Here is a 17,521-nt window from a genome sequence, read left to right on the forward strand (position 1 = left end):
ATTCTCCAGGCAAGAATACTGGAGTGGGTGCCATTGCCTTCTCCAGTATGTACATACACACACACACACATACACACACATCCTTTTTAAATACTCTTTTCCATTATGATTTATCACAGGATATTGAACATTGTTCCCTGTGCTATACAGTAGGACCTTGTTGTTCATCCATTCTAAACATAAAAGCCTATAACTGCTCACCCCAACTTCTCACTCCATTTCCCCCCAACTCCTCCCCCTTGGCAACCAGACTTCCCTGCTGGTCCTTCTAGTGATTCGATGGCTTGTTACCAATAACAATAAACAGGTGCTGCCCCTCTACACAGGTGGTTCTCAGTGATGGCTACATCACTTGGGGGAGCTTTCCAGCACCAGCCTGGCAAAGCTGCGCCCTCCCCCTGGCACTCCCCCCCCACCACAGTATGGTAATCAGGAATCACAATTACTAGAGGGAGCCCTGGACATCACCAAGTATTAAATCTCTCGAGGTGCTTAGTCACTCAGTCGTATCCGATTCTTTGTGACCCCATGGACTGCAGCCCGCCAGGCTCCTCTGTCCATGGAGATTCTCCAGGCAAGAATACTGGAGTGGGTTGCCATTCCCTCCTCCAGGGGATCTTCCCAACCCAGGGATCGAACCAGGTCTCCAACACTGCAAGAGAATTCCCCAGGCGATGCTTTTTGCAGCCAGTGTGGAGAACCACGGCTCTAAAAGCAGCTGGAGAGAGGGAGAGAGAGAGACACATGAGAGGGATCAGAGGGGCCACTCCAGCAGTAGGTGGCAGCATCCTCACAGCACAAAGAAGGTGGGGGGCATATTTAAACGAGGAAGAAGGTGCAGTGGTAACAAGGTGGGGCCCTTGTGCGCTGTCAGCCCTTTGACAACAGGAAATGTGGTAACAACAAGCAATGTTTGAAAACTCAAGGAAGGAAGACGCTTGGCACGAGAAGACAAACTTGTCCTGACAAAACCAAGACAGGACGAGAGGAGCTATTTAAAGCTGGGAGATAAGAGAGAAAACGAATCTTGGGAAGAGGTTGTAAAACCTGAGAGGAAAGTTTGGCTGAAGCTGGAGAAGGAGGTGTCAACTAAGATGCCCCAGAAAGAAGTCTATGCTAGAAAAGGCGGGGCTTGCACTTTTACTGCCAAACAGTGATGACACAACAGCTGTACACACGGACGGTTCCCCTTTAGACAGAAATTTTGGTGTCACCCTTGAAGCAATTAAGAACTGTAAAAAAAGAAAGAAAGAAAGAAAGAGGCAGCAAATCACAGCATGTGTGCAAGTGCCCACTAACTTTGGCTTACATTGCTCTTTAAGAACTTAGTACTGCCTTGATGATGTTTTGAGTCTTAGAAAAGCAAAATTCTTGGATGTTTCTATAAATGTGCAGTTTTTCTCTGATGCTAATTCAACACTAAACTCTCCTCTTTTTTTCTCATTTGCAGAAATGGATTCCCTCGTTTATAAATGGGTCCCACAGTCTAGAGTACAATTCTAAGTAACACCGCGGTAAGGGCATGCTTGCTCACATGCCACAAAAGCAAGTGTACATGTTGATCAAAATACTCAATGCTCATTCTACAGCTCCCTAGGAGAAGGCCAGCTAAAACCCACTGCCATCTCAGTTACAATCTCACCACTGGAATCTGGAAATTAACAGAGATGTGAAATTTATGATTAAAAGACTAACAAGGTTTGCTAAATGCCATTAGGCAAATATATAAGATGATTTGCAGGATTTTAAGCATTCTGGAATAAGTCTGAAATATCTTGCCTTGATGAGTGTCCTCCTTCTAAGTTGTGATCCCAGTAAAGACCCTTATGTCATTTTCTTCATGTCTTTCTTAAATTCTAAATATCTTTACTTCAAGAGAACTGACTTTTCTCTTTTCCTTTAGCTGTTCAGTCCCACAGCCCACAATTTTGTGACAGGCGTGAAGGTTACCAAGCATGAGTATGGGGCTACTGCAATGATGTCTACCATTGTTACCTTTGGATTTTCTTCAAGGCCATCTTTTCTGATCCTTAAAAGCTATCTTCATCATCTGGGGCCCTGGGCCTAGGCGGGGTGGGGATGGGCTAGATGAACATGGCTATAATCCAGGCCTAAAGCAGGGAGGTGAAACCACAGACATAAGGAAATGTGGGTCTGGCTGGCCATAACACATCCATACCTGGCCCTCATTCACCGAAAGTGAACAGCTAATCTGGCATTTTGTCAAGTCTGATGGGAAGTTAATGATGTGAAAGAAAGACAAGTATACCCATGGCTAAGCTGTATGAAGCACGTATGTGGCAGAGGAGATGTTGGGGGCGGGGCTGAAGGAGGATGGGACAATTATTTTTGAATGTAATATCCTGGACAGGTTCATAAACCTTTAGCCACAATTTTAAAACGCAAAATTTTGTGAAAACAGAGTGTCTTTGTTATTTTGCTACCAAATGAATTTGTTCCAAACCCTGACCTGAGCTGACAAGTCTTTTTCTGTCCAACTAAATGAGAATATTCATCTACTTTGCTGGAGAAATGACTGTGTCTCCCGTATGCCACGGGAGTATTACCTAACCTACAGGATGCAAACTGCATTCCCTCTCTGAAAGCTGGATGGATTCTAGAAGACATTTGGCCCCAGAGTGTTGGGCTAAAGAACTGCTGACCTGCATACAACTCCCCAGACAGGTGAGTTCTCCAGATGTAAGCCTTGTATTGTTCTCCCACATCATGCAAGGGTTTACCAGACCTCAGCTTTTTAATGATTTCTACAATATTATTTTAGTAGACACATTTACAGGGAACTAAACAGGGCAAAGCTAAGAAACAGGCATACCATGTATGATTTCAAACATGCTGCCTTAAACACACGTGCTCATCTTTTCCTCTGTCACCTTTTTCACTGTATCAGTCTGGGAGTTCTGACCCCGAGCATACCCAGTCTGTGCTACAGCAGGTGTATTGGGCAGGTAGTATGAAAAGCAGAAACATGATGCTGATTTTCAAAAAGAAGCTATCAAACTATGTTTTAATGTTCCTAAGAATTTTTCATTCTTCTAAAATTTTATGCAAAAAATTAATATTCCAGGGCATGCCTGGTGGTGCAGTGGATAGGAATCCACCTGCCAATGCAGGGGACATGGGTTTGATCCCTGGTCCAGGAAGATCCCAAAAGCTGTGGAACAATTAAGCCTGTGTGCTACAACTACTGAAGCCTGCGTGCCGCAACAGAGACCTGGCACAACCAAAAGAAAACACATTAAAAAAATAAATTTCAAAAATTAATATTCCAAATAACATATCCACAGATTTGCCTCTTAGCAAATGGAGACAGAAAGTGAGACAGAAAAGAGAAAAAAGACATAAAGATTAGCTCTTGCCTGGGACTGGCAGTGAGAATGCAGAATGAACACAAAGGGGCGCAAGGGATGTTTCTGGGGTGATGGAAAAGCCCTAAAACTAAACTGTGATGGAAGTCCCGTAACTTTCAGTTTTCTACAAATCTATGAATTGTACACTTAAAATGGGAGAGTTTTATGTCATGGAAATTATACCTCAATGAAGAAGTGGAAAAACTAACCCTAAATGTTGGAAGTAACACTGTTTATGTCCACACCTCCTCTTTTGGCCTGATGTTTTAAATTAACACCAGTTCAAACAGGGGAAGAAGGATGCAGTAAATGAGATCCATTCCTGATCGTTAAGGGAAAAGGAGAAATTTTGCTCCCAAATGACTAATTTTACATCCAGACAGAGGAGATGAGTTCTTCTAGATATTCCCCCACATGTAGCAAATGAAATCAAAATTATTTCGAGTTTAACACGCCATGTGTACCTCTTCTAACTACCGTACATCACATCAAACGGTAGTATTTTGTTTACCACTCATCCTGCAAAGACGGCGGAAACTCCTGAGGACGATGTCATGGTCTTCCCCACATTTTTAGGACCTAGCAGGTGTTGAATATATGAGTTTATTGAATGGAAGGATCTCTTCATCAGAACCACTGAACACACTTCCATTTGCTTGAACAATATAAAGCAAATTAGAAAGACATTCCCTACTTTCTAGACCAGGGTTTCCCAACCACAGCACTGTTGACATATTGGCCCCGATAATTCTTCCCTGTGGAGGAAGGCTGTTTCGTTCACGGTGGGATGTATAATAGCATCTGTGGCTTCTACTTGTTTATTAGATGCCAGCAGTAGGCCCAGCATCCCCCTCCTGGCCCCCCAACCCCCACCCTCACCCAACAGCTGTGACAACCAAAATGTCCTCTGGGTGGCAAAGTCACCCTTCCTTGAGAACCACAGCTTTAAACAGAAAGAGCATAATGAAGATCAAATCAAACTGTTGTGTTCACGTGTCAGCAGTGCTTTTCATGTTGTCACTTCCTAAAGCCAGTGAGAACATCAAAAGGAAAATGCATGTGACTAGCAAATGATAATTCTCTGACCACGGGCCTTGGCATTTTATGGGGAGAAGAAAAGTTCTTTTTAATTTCCTTATAACTGTGAAGATGCAAAAGGCTTGTTCTGATCTAAGGCTGACAGTTTTCAGGATATGTGGAGCTAGAAAAATCCATATGAGAAGGGTCCAAATGTCAAATGGCCTATGGCTATAAAACAGTATAAAAGCAGCATGCTCTTTGCCAGCACTGGGCTGTTTATTATGAACTGTAGCTAGGGGAACAATTTTGAAAATGCTATTGAATATTTATTAAAAGAAAAGATCTACAATAATGCAGGTCCTGACCAGCTGCTATTAGTAAACCACTCAACCAGTTGGAAAGGTTAAGAACTGTGGTGGCAAAAACCATTAAGTGCAAGTTTGATCCTTTGGCATTTTCTCTTTTCTCAACCACCATAGTGTTTAGCAATCCTCTTCCATACACCCTGGCATAAGATCTGAAAAGCTGTTATCCATATTGTATGCTTTAAATGAGTCCCTGAACATGTCAGTTTCGACTCTTACTTTGGAGATATTGGGAATTTCATGCTGATGTTAGAAGCTTAAGATGTATATTTTGGGCAAAATGACTATAATATAGCACAGCAAAGAAAAAGTTATCTTATATTACTTGACTGTGTTTTGTTATCAAGATTCATAATACTTTACTGCAAAGCATTATTTTTTATTTAGGAAAACAGAGAAATACACTCCTAACCTCAACACTAACAATTTAGGCCCTACAAATGACATCGTTGGTTTCAGCCACTTCTGGATTTAGCAGTCTATCGCGTATGAGAAAAGGTTATAGCAGACAGTTTACCTGTCAATTCCTAATATCTGAAAAGGAAGCATATCTTTTAAGATTATGTTTGTAAAAATATTTGTATCTCTGCATGTCTATTGGCAAACATAAGTAGGTTTAGGATTCTGAAACATTAAGCATATAATTCCTCAATCTGCTAAGAGAAAGAGCATACACAATATGCAAAAAGCCCTCTATTCAAACAAGCTGTGACTGTATACATAACTATGGCATTCAAATTAGATTACTAATTTAGACATGTTCTATTATGTCAAGTAGACACTAACATAAAAAAATGTCAGAATAAAATTCAACAGGAAGAAAAACAAGGTAAGGAAAATTTAATTACTCTCTTCAGAAAATGAAAACTCCTAGTACATAATATTAAAATACATACTTATGGAAAGATTAGTGGGAATGCAGCTTAATTACTCATCTTGGTGGTGAGTAATAAACACAGTATTGGCAAATCACCTCTACAGGATACTACCTCTGTGCCCTGGATTATCATATTTGCATTTGGATGAAACTGGGACACATGAGGCATGAAATGGCCAAACTAAGTTTCATTTTACCTCGTTTGAATTTCCTCACATATTATTATAAAATGCACTAAAATCACACATAAAATACAATGTTATTTGATATTATTATTTAAATTCTCATATGCCTATATTGTAATTTCTCAACTGCAATGGACTAAGTCTATTATAACAACACCATGTATAGTGATAATTACTAGAACTAATATAGTTGCCTAACATTTTTATAAAACTTTAAAAAAATTTATAAGTGTATGGTGATTTTAAAAAATCAGCACTAATAATAAAAGATCAACCCACCAAATGCCACAAATGCATAAACGCTTTTGGATTCAATTTTTTTCCACTAAAGCTAAAATGTAAAATTGGCACCATGAAGCTTGAAATTGAGATTTAAAGATAAGCACTAGTACCAGCATTTTGCTACTTGCTAGAAATTGCTTTCATCTGAAAATTGCTATTTAGTAAGGCCCACAGATATTTTTTATGAAATAAATGTAGCATCATAAACTTTTCAAACAGCTGTAAGATTCCATGAACATTTCATGATTCTAAACATTTCTATATACTAATAGTTAATATCTGCCTTACCAGTAGCAAAATTAGGTAAATTTCAGAATATCTGAAGTTAAAATGTAAAACTAAAATAAGCCCTTTCGATTTATCCTGCATAATTTTACACTGCTTAAGAAAAAGACAAATGTTTTAATGCTTTGGCATTAAAAGGGGAACATGATAGCTTCTTTGGCAAGATAAAGCAAGCTACATCACTTAATGCATTTGGAGAATTCAGGAATGATATTATAAAAGGAAAACCAATAGTTTAAACTTAATTTGACTAAATCATACCACACACACACACACTTCTCACCTACAAAGGCCATTGTAACAGTTGAAAAACAAATTTCCGTTATACCAGAGAGCAAGTTTAACTACACCAATTTTACAGTTTAAAATGTTGAATGCTTTTCTTTTTAAATTTAGATGCTTTTTAAAAGATTTTTAAGATACTGAAAGAAAAAGATGTTTGTCTCTAAAAAAAGCTTTCCCCCAGTCGGACTTGATTGCATACATTTGCATAAAGAATCTGTGGTTCATCAAATATAAAGACTGCAGTCAATATAGCTTCCACTACTGGTGCTTTGAGCAGACTAACGATAAAAAAAACACTCTTTTTTAAAAAAATTTTTTTTTTAAGTAGCTACCCCCTAATTTTTCTTTAGTAGCTAGTCATGAAGACACAGGCAACATAATGGAATGGCAAGAAGCCAGAATTTGAAGTCAGAATGCTTAATTTGGGGTCCTAGGAGCTCTACCATTTACTAGCTATGTTATCTCCACACAGTCACCTCAGTTCCCTCATCTCTGAAATGGGAATAATTCCACCTTTAGGTCAAAATGAAAGGAGCAAGGACTGATATGCATGATTTTAACTAAAACACATGGTAATTATTTTCATCATCCCCCCAATACAGCAGCTTGTCTATGACTTAATGTTGCCTGTCTCTTATAAGACAAGTGAAAATTACAGGAAACTGTACCTAATATATCTCAAATAATCCAGTGAGCCAAAAGGCTCATTAATAACTCTAGCAAGATTGGTTCAAAGGTTCAACCCTCCAAAGATGCTGCAGCCATGAGAAAAGCTTATTTTTGTAAACCACCAAATAATGGGTCATCATCACTGTCCCTTTCGGCGTGCTCATTCATGGGCACAACAAGATGTGCCTGTTATGAAAACCAAGAATTTTGTGCCAAGAAAGTAATTCTTTCATTCTTCCCACTTTCCCAAGTGCCCGTGTCCTGCTGTCAATGAAGGAGAAAAATGAATGAAAAGGGAAAACAAGAAATGACACTTCTATGCTATAACCAGCTTGAGATCAAGGATTGTGCTTTATTCATGATTTTATTTATTTCTTTCCTTGACCCCACTCCCTGTCCCTTTTCCACACAGTAGATTCTTAATACTTCTTCACAAGCCTTGAAAGCTATATGAGACATAGTCACTGTCCTGTGTGTGGTTACAAGTGCGTTAACAGTCAGACTGTTCCTCTGCTCTCTGCCTTTGCTTGGTATTTCACTCCTTTTGTCACTTGGCTCCCATTCCATCAAGCACCTCATTCCACTTTGCCTCTGGCTTCTGCCACTTTGTGTCCAAGCACTTGTCGATAACTTCCCTCACTTAATCATACTATTCCCCCATCTCCTTTCCCTCTGCCTGCCACCTTGGCCTTCCGGTTCCTTGGAAAAGCTATGACAAACCTAGACAGTGTATTAAAAAGCAGAGACTACTTTGCTGACAAAGGTCCGTCTAGTCAAAGCTATGGTTTTTAAAGTAGTCATGTATGGATGTGAGAGTTGGACCATAAAGAAGGCTGAACTTTGAAGAATTGATGCTTTTGAACTGTGGTGTTGGAGAAGACTCTTAAGAGTCCCTTGGACTGCAAGGAGATCAAGCCAGTCAATCCTAAAGGAAATCCATCCTAAATACTCATTGGAAGGACTGTTGCTGAAGCTGAAGCTCCAATACTTTGGCCACCTGATGTGAAGAGCTGACTCATTAGAAAAGACCCTGATGCTGGGAAAGACTGAAGGCAGGAGGAGAAGGGAACGACGGAGGATGAGATGGTTGGATGGCATCACTGACTCAATGGACATGAGTTTGAGCAAGCTCCGGGAGATACTGAAGGACAGGGAAGCTTGGCGTGCTGCAGTCCATGGGGTTGCAAAGAATCAGATACGACTGAGCAACTGAACAATGACAACAATGCACCTTCTCAGTCAGATTACAACCTCAACAACAACTCCAAATACACAGAAGACTTGCAAACCTGTATCTCCAGCTCAGCCTCTGTCTTAAATTCTAGAACCACAAGCCTGTGCAACTGTCAATAGAATCCCAAGCCCTGAATGTTGCCCTGGTTCCCTGTATCATTACACAAATCCATACCTGAAAGCATTCTCTCTCCCTACAAACAACATCATCCTTTGTATTCACTATCATGACTTTTGTATTCACTATCAAGAACAACTCTGTCCTTTCAGTCACCCAAGCCAGAGCTCTGGGAGTCATCCCTAAAGTCACCACCCCTTCCTGCTTCTCTTCTCCTTCTCTGTCCCTCCCGCACCTCCCCATCAGTCTAAGTACAGACCTTAAATCCATACTAGGATTCAACGGCTTTTGCACACAACTGCTCTTTTCCACACAACCATCCTCACATCCCATCCATTCTCTACAACACACCAGACTGATCCTTGTAAAAGAATGGCCTGAAATGCTCAAATTCAGCTGGACCCAATATGCCCTACAAGACCCTTTCCAAAGTGGCTCCAGCCTCCACTCTCCATTTCCAGCCCCACCTACTGCCCCTTACGTGCACCTGCCGCAGGGAAAAACCAGCTGTCTCACAGACACACCACACTCTTCCGTGCCTTCACTGCACCGTTCTCCCTGGTCTCTCTCCTCAGAAAGATTTTTGCCATCCCACTCCTATCCTCAGCTGCCCGGTCCCTTCCAACTCACTCTTTCAGACTCAGACCCTGCCCTATTCCCTAGGGGTAAGTCATCTCTTTGGAGTCAGGTACCCCTAACAGAGCCCAGCATCTTTTATGCACTGGTTAAAACTGGAGTTAAGCATCATTTCCCCTCCCAAGACGGAGAGTTTTGAGAGATGTGAAAGGAATCCTCTTACGTCTGAGGTTTCATTATCTAACACTATGCCTTGTATATCGATATTTATCTGGTGAATGCATAAATGAGTAAAAACCAGTCCAATTAAGTTTGACTCAAACACTGCCAAGCTGCTAGCGGCTGATTATGTGTGAATGAGAGGCTCACAGCTCTTTTTAGAAGGGGTCACGGAAAATACCATAAAGCCACTCTGGCTACAATTCCCAAGTGTTGAACACAGAAGTCGTGGTGTTCCCCTGTGTGGCCATGTTACAGATTGGCTCTTTTACAGTTTGTTTTTTTTTTAATTGTCTTGTACGGTTTTATTGCCTGTGATCTATAACATGCACTGCTTCAACATTAAAGTCTCCCAAAAGCTTCAGCAAGTTCAACCACACAGGGGTGATGGAAAAAATGAGTATAGGTCAGGGTGAAAGGCCAGAGTGAGTGGAAGCAACATTAACAGCAATGACTGAGTCACAAATACCTTGAGACCTGAACCTTAACAACCCATCTGAATGCCCTTTATTCCTTAGGGAACAAATTCACAGGAGAGCTTCCACATGCAACCCTGGAGCTCCCTGAAGACCGAAATGACAGATGTAGCAGTGTTGACTAGTCACAGCTTTTGGTCCTTTTAGAAAATCAACTGAAGTTGATCACTTACAAATGAACACTAGAACACAAGATACAGGGACTGGGTCCCATGAAATTAAAACAAAGCACAAAGCTACTGTTGGTCAAATAAAACACTTAAAAAAAACTTGCCTACTCCATGAGGTTCATAGGGTTTCAAGTGCTCTGTAGTTTAGCACGCACGCACCCGAAACAGGCCAGGTTTCCCTGTCCTCTACCATAAAACCCACATTTAGAAAATTGAAATTTTTTTAAGTTTTTAATCACTCACAGACTTGGAAATTATACAGTCCCATAAAACCAAGAAGGGGGAATAGGTTAGACATTAACATACCAAATATTACAACAATGACAACAACAAATATAATAACACAAAACCCAAGGGATATGAAGAACTTTTTAAGGGATTTTTAATTTTTTAATTGATTTTAAAAATTGTTTTATTTGGGGAAAAAAGTGCTCCTTACAAAAGGGTCGCTGCAAATTACAGAGACTCTGCAACAAATATTGGCTCCAGTGTGAAATCGTGAGAAAATAGAGGAGATGCCATTCACAGTAAAGGGTTTTGAAAATATTAGACATTGGTTTTAAATTCTGCCCTTTCCCTCTGCACTTCAAGTGCAGTTAGAGAGACTAGGATGCGGACACAGAAGATGTGACACAATGTTCATTTTCTGAGACAACATGTTTGTACCTTACTTGTGAGACACACATGTTCATTTACTTAAAAACCATAGTCTCACTGTGATACATGACATCACTACAGTAATGTTCACTGCTGATTAAATCAATTTTGATTCACTTTTTTAGAAATCACCTGAGAAAATCTCAGATTGTTCTTTCTTGAATGAGAATGACGCAACTCCGTGACATCAAACACAGATAAAGTTTGCAAGCTTCTTCACTGCATCCCGTTATCAGTGGATGGGTATATGCTTCCTATTTCACAATGCTAACATATGGGTTTCTTTTCTGAGATCACTGAATGAACTAAGCTTTAAACTCCTCCTCCACAAAGATCTAGAAGATTGTGGGCACAGACCTTCAACCATCCCTTCAGTTCTATCCCAGGGTCACTATGGGGATGGAGTGAGACTGAATAGGATTATTTCGAGAAGCACAACACAAGACATCTATGCAACAAAACTGGGCGATAATGAAGGCTCCCAAATTACACAGTAGAACACTAGGCCTCATAGACTCCTGGACTCCACTCCTGGGCCAGAAACTCACTAATGTGCTCTTAGACAAGTGCTCTGATCTTTCTGCTTGTGCAAAAAAAAACGATAACAAAGTAACCACATAAGGTCACTGTGGGGATTCACGTAAATCGAGTATGTAGTTCCTAGCAGGGCAGCCAGCACACATGAAGGGTTCTGTGTTAGTTATTTGTTCCATCCAGTAAGGATGTGGCAGACAAATCATGGAGCTGTCTGTCCCCACAATCACCCCCACCCTCAAATTCAGCAGCATCCCAGCCTTGAGGGGCTGTCTCTACCGTGTTGCACATGCACTGCTTGTTTGGAGAACTGCTATCACCTTCCACGTGTTTCTCCCAGATGTCTGAGGCAAGAGCTTTAGAAGTACAATCAGCCCCCAACTCCCCAAGCCTACAGGGAAGATAATTCAAAACAGGAGATGACTGGGGAAGAGAAATGGTCTTCATTCATTTTATTCATACCATAATTAGCCTGCATTTCTGGTACTTATATCTTCTGACAGCTGGATGTTGGAAGAAAGTTGTCTGGAAACAGAGATGGTCACAGATAAGCCAACAAACAGTTAACAAGAAATAACACTACGCAAATTCTAAAGAATTAGTTGAAAGTAACTTCTGGCCCCAACTTGAGTCACAGAAGTGACTGACGAAGACTTTTACTATCAAATCACCCAAAGCAGAGGAACATTTGAAATGTAAAAGCACTTAAAAGAGTAAAGGGAATATTTGTGCTCTGGCAGGAGAGCTAAAACTGAAGAAAAGAAAGTATTTCAGAGAGATGAGGAAAGCCTCAGCTGATGGCAAGGACCCTTTCTGATACCCTCCAGGAACCTTGCACCCACGGACTATTAAATTTTTTAATTGAGATATAATTAACATGCAAAATCATGTTAATTTCAGGCATACAACATAATGAATCAACATTTGTATATATTGCAAAATGGTCGAGATGAGTCTAGTTAACATCCATCACCACACATAGTTAAAAATAATCTCATATGAGAACTTTTAAAATATACTCTTAGCCACCTTCAAATAGGCAATACGGTATTATTAACCTTAATCACCATGCTGTACAGAGAATTTTTTATTTAAAAAAGCCAAGGCAGAATATCTGTCTTGAAGCACCTTTCAGTGGCAGGATACCAGGTTTAATTAAATATTAAATCAGTCTGTAAACTGCCTGTGGCCTATGTGCCCTTGATAGCAATTACATTTTAATATCTAGAAAATGAGTTAATATTTACCAAGGGCCAGAAAACTATGTAGATCTGGATGATACTCTAAGGAAGCCACAGGAAAAAAAGTACCTTTTCAATCATTCTCAACTTCTGGAAGTCAAGTAAGATGCTCAACAGGCTGTGGACCAGAGTTTTAATGAAGTGCAGTCCACCAGTCCATGGGCAATTGGTTCTAGAACCCCCAAGGATACCAAAATCAGTGGATGCTCAAGTTCTTTATATAAAATAGCATTATATCTGCATATAACCTTAAAGTACATTCTCTCACACACCTCATCTCTAGAGCTCTTATAACACTTAATACAATGTTTATATGCCATGTTAACACTAAATATGTAAATGCTATATAAATAGCTGCTGGAGCAAAGTAAGTTCAAGTTTTGCCTCTTGGAACTTTCTGGAATTTTAAAAATATATTTTCAACCCTTGGTCAGTTGAATCTACAGATGTGGAACCTACGGATACGGAAGGCTGACTGGGCAGCTCACACATGACCCCTGAAACTGCTTCCGACCACTGTACTAAGGCCCAGAGGAAGCATGCTTATTTAACATGAAATATAAATTATTGCCATTTCTGAACAAACAGTACAATATGCAGCAAAGTGTACACTCTCTCTCTCTGCCCCAGGGGTACTCTCCAGCCAGGACTGAACTCATGCTCACAGATGATGCCAATTGCAGATGAATGACCTGCTTGCGGTGGTTCGCTAGGCCGTGCGGATCCCGCAGCTTCATCTGCAGGCAGCAGACAAACCCGGGAGGGGCAGACTCCAGCAGGAACCGTCACACACCACTCTCTTTCTCTCAACTCTCTGAATATATGAGCAGGAAAGGAAAAAGCAATGGAATCCACTTCAAACCAAAGCATAAAACCCATTTCACCTGCTGGTGTCTCTATCATGTGCTAAGGTAGACAAGCCTTTTAACAATAATTATGAGAATAATAACAGCTCCCAGTCATGGAGAACTATGCTGTGAGTTAAGCACTCTGCATACTTTACAGCTAAATGTAAATTTCCTCATCTGTAAGTGAAAGATAAGAACAGTACCTATTTTATTATGTTATTATGCGGATTTGAGGAGAAGAGAAGAAAAAAGCATTCTGGAAGTTGAGGCAGCAGGGCCAAAAAGGATAGGGTTTGAAAGAGACAGACATGGGTTAAAAGCCCAAATGCGATTTCTTTTATTTGATCTTGCTGAGTTCCAGTTTCCTCTTCTCCAAAGTGGAGATGAAGCCACCACCTTGAAAAGGAATCGAAAGAGACGATAGGTCAAATACCAGCTGGTGTCTACATTACCAGGAGGTGTTCAATAAACGCTTATACCCTGTATCCTGTGATACATGCGAACAGCTTCTGTTAACCTCTGTCGGCAGTCGTTCAATCACTCAATGTCAAGAGTACCCACAGAAGCACTTCCTTTAGTAACAATCATACTTTTACCCAGTTTAATAAGTCGGACACTGTTTTAACAGCTTTACGTCTTTGAACTCATTTAATCATCATCACAATCCAGGGAGGCGGGTACTGTAATCCCCATCTTACAGACAAATACACTGAGGTGCAGAGTTCAGGTAACACGCCCAGGCTCAAACAGACGGTACCTGAGTCAGCAGCACGTCTCCCTAGTCTGTCCTCCCAACCTTGATGTGACAGCCTATATGGAGGTCAATCTGTTTCAGCTTCTATACTTGGATATATATCTTGAGATAAGCAATGGATGTTCTCACCAACTACAATGTGTTGAATAACTTATCAACTTCTGAAATAACATTTTGTGTATTTTCTTAGAATTCCTTAAAATACTATGATTTTAAATGAGATGCCTTTTAAATGAGATGCCTACAACTAGTTCATCTTGTTCCATGTGCCAGAATGCTATAAATAAATGTGCTTCTTTTTCTAAGGAGCACCTAAAGAAATCTCACATTAAACCACAATCCTGAGTTTTGCAATACAAGTCCAAATCAAAAGAAGATAAATTGGGGCAGTCTGAATGTTATTTGTTTTACTAAACTAATAACTTCCATACCAAAAAAATCTGAATATTCTCCTTATCTCTAATATTCATGTCTTCACAGTCATTGCAGTACTGTATGGTATTTCAAACTATCCTTTTACAAATTTAATCAACTCAAATATTAAACATCAATGATGATAATCTATTTCTCTGCTTAAGAGGAATCTCTGGGGGAACAGATGAGAGAGAAAGGTTAAAAAATTCTGGAATTCTATCCATCAAAGTAGGACAGGGCAGCTACCTATAAATCATGCTCTTTGTTTATTAAGATAATTAAGCCTAACAGTACACTTAACTTTCAGACTCAACAATTGTCTGGCATGAACAATTTCCACTTTTCTAAAACAAAGGGGTTGTATTCAAAGGTGTCCTCTGCAAGCTCCCTGCACAATGCATGCTATTTTAAAACATGATTTATGTGTCTAATTCCTGGAGCTGCCTTGAAAAATATACTGGGTTTTTCCTCGCATGCACCCTATTAGAAGACACTCATCTGAAGAGTGCACTCTGTTTCAGACTGCAGGGCGCTATATCATGTCAGCATTTTCATTAAATACGTTCAAGCTGGACCTTAAACAAATGGAATGGAGAACCACAGCTGCAGCCACTGCAGAGAGACAGACTTATCCGGCAGGGAGGCTTACATAAGAGGTGCAGGACAGTCAGGGTGAAACCCAAGTGTCATCATCTGAACACGACTGCTTCGAGATTTGCTCACATTCTTTACATAAATGGAATCACACAACACTGAGCGGATTTCTCATTTTATTTGCCCTGTAGCACAAAACTGTAGGTTGACATATTAAGTTGTTTTCCCCTAAAGGATTGGGCTCTAATTAGGGAAACGTTGGGAACTTCTGCCTAGAGGGAAAGTGGGATGCGCGGGAAGCCTGGAGGCCAGAGAAAGAATGACTTAGCCTCCATCCCTGAAGACCTAGCGCATCCAGGAATATTACTGGAGTCACTTCCCTGAAGACCTGGGACGGAGGTGACAAGACCCCCGTACCTCCTGTGCGCGCGCGCGCACACACACACACACAACACATATACAGTCAAGGAGCTCGGAATGAGCAATCAGCAGCAGGCGAAATGCCCTCGGAGCACCTGTCCTCTCACAGCACATTTCCAACTGGCATGTTCAGCAGAGACTGGAGCCAGCCCGCCCGGGACGGCTGCCTCTCCCGGCGAGCCCTGTCCGCGGCTTCGCTTTCTTAACTCCCCAAGCTGGAGCCCCGCTAACAAAAGGTGCTTCCCACGACGTGAAGATAATAAAAACGAACCTTTCCTTCCCGCGGCGCCACCCTCCAACTTTATAAACTACAGTCAACTTACTGGAATGCAGGCGACAGGGAGCCTTCAAGGGGGACAGCTCTCCGGCTGCGCAGAGCCCCGCTGGCCCCGCACTGCCCCGGCTGCGGCGGCGGCGGGTGCGGGGCGAGGCGCTGCCGTTCTGCACCAGCCGCCTCGGCTCCGCGCTGTCCGGAGCCCGGCAATCGCCGGGGCGCACCGCCTGGCGGCTGCGGCGACGACGAAAGCTACACGGGTCCGCGTGGTTCCGAGCGCTGCAGCAGCCGCCCGCCCCGGAGTGCGACGCTCCGAGCCCCTGGTGCGTGTCTCCGGCTCCGAGGGAATTGCGGCTCTACAAGAAAGACAGCCGGGGAAAAGCCGAGGCTCCGCTGCCGGGAGCGCCGCCAGCCCGCTCCCAAGCAGTCGGTCACATCGGGGGCGCGCCGGGAAGCGAGCCGGCGAGCAGGCACCGCAGCTAGCACTCGCAGCCGCGCCGCGGAGAATGACAAGCTCCGAGGCGGTGCAGCCGTGCGGGGCGCGAGGTGCCACTGCGCATGAGCCCGGCTGGCTGCGGCACGTCACGGGGGGGCGGGACGAGGAGTGGGGGGGGCGGGACGAGGAGGGGGGGCGGGACGAGGACGGGGCGGGGGGGGCGGGACGAGGACGGGGCGGGGGGGGCGGGACGAGGAGTGGGCGGGGCGGGACGAGGAGTGGGCGGGGCGGGACGAGGAGTGGGCGGGGCGGGACGAGGAGTGGGGGGGGGGCGGGACGAGGACGGGGCGGGGCGGGACGAGGACGGGGCGGGGGGGGGCGGGACGAGGAGTGGGGGGGGGCGGGACGAGGACGGGGCGGGGCGGGACGAGGACGGGGCGGGGGGGGCGGGACGAGGAGTGGGGGGGCGGGACGAGGAGTGGGCGGGGCGGGACGAGGAGTGGGCGGGGCGGGACGAGGAGTGGGGGGGGCGGGACGAGGACGGGGCGGGGGGGGGGGCGGGACGAGGAGTGGGCGGGGCGGGACGAGGAGTGGGGGGGCGGGACGAGGAGTGGGCGGGGCGGGACGAGGAGTGGGGGGGGCGGGACGAGGAGTGCGGGGGGGGGGCGGGACGAGGACGGGGCGGGGGGGGGGCGGGACGAGGACGGGGCGGGGGGGGGGCGGGACGAGGACGGGCGGGGAGGAGGTGAGCCGGGCGAGGCCGGGTGGGAGCGAGACGCCCAGCTACCCCGCGGGAAGGTACAGGAAGTCAGCCGCCTGGGGTTTTGTGAACCTAAAGCTGTTGTGGTTGAACTTGTTTGTCTCCAGAGTCCATTGTCCCTTAAAAACTACTGTTTACCCTAAGTGATCCTTTAAGGCTCTGGGCAAACCTGCAAAAGTCAGTTTAACTCATGTTATGGTTTAACCTTAAAGAGCTGGGATTTAGGGGACAATGTACCTTGGCTGTACATTAAAATAACTTACTGAGCTAAAAGGAGCCCTTTTGCCCCGGCCACACCCCAGTATCCAGAATAGAACGTACATGAGAGTCTCTGGATGGGGCCCAGCTATTATTAGGCTGCAAAGCTTCCCAGTTGAGATCGAGGTACAGTAGAGCTTCTTAAACCTTTAATGTGTGATAGAATCTTCTGGAGATTTTCTTAAAGTGCAGGTTCTTATTCA

At 43.4% G+C, this 17,521-nt stretch overlaps 1 protein-coding gene across 8 annotated transcripts in view; it reads right to left on the reverse strand.

Annotated features, from left to right (window-relative positions):
- PAG1 (phosphoprotein membrane anchor with glycosphingolipid microdomains 1) overlaps nt 1–16,405 on the reverse strand; it is a 162,293-nt gene extending 145,888 nt beyond the window's left edge. For all 8 annotated transcript variants that reach the window (XR_009689562.1, XM_061123556.1, XM_061123550.1 and 5 more), the window contains exon 1: nt 15,914–16,405. The gene's annotated coding sequence lies outside the window, so the exon portion shown is untranslated. The remainder of the gene's footprint in view (nt 1–15,913) is intronic.
- Between the last annotated feature and the right edge of the window lie 1,116 nt (nt 16,406–17,521).

Source organism: Dama dama, chromosome 21, assembly GCF_033118175.1.
Source record: "Dama dama isolate Ldn47 chromosome 21, ASM3311817v1, whole genome shotgun sequence".
Taxonomy (NCBI): domain Eukaryota; kingdom Metazoa; phylum Chordata; class Mammalia; order Artiodactyla; family Cervidae; genus Dama; species Dama dama.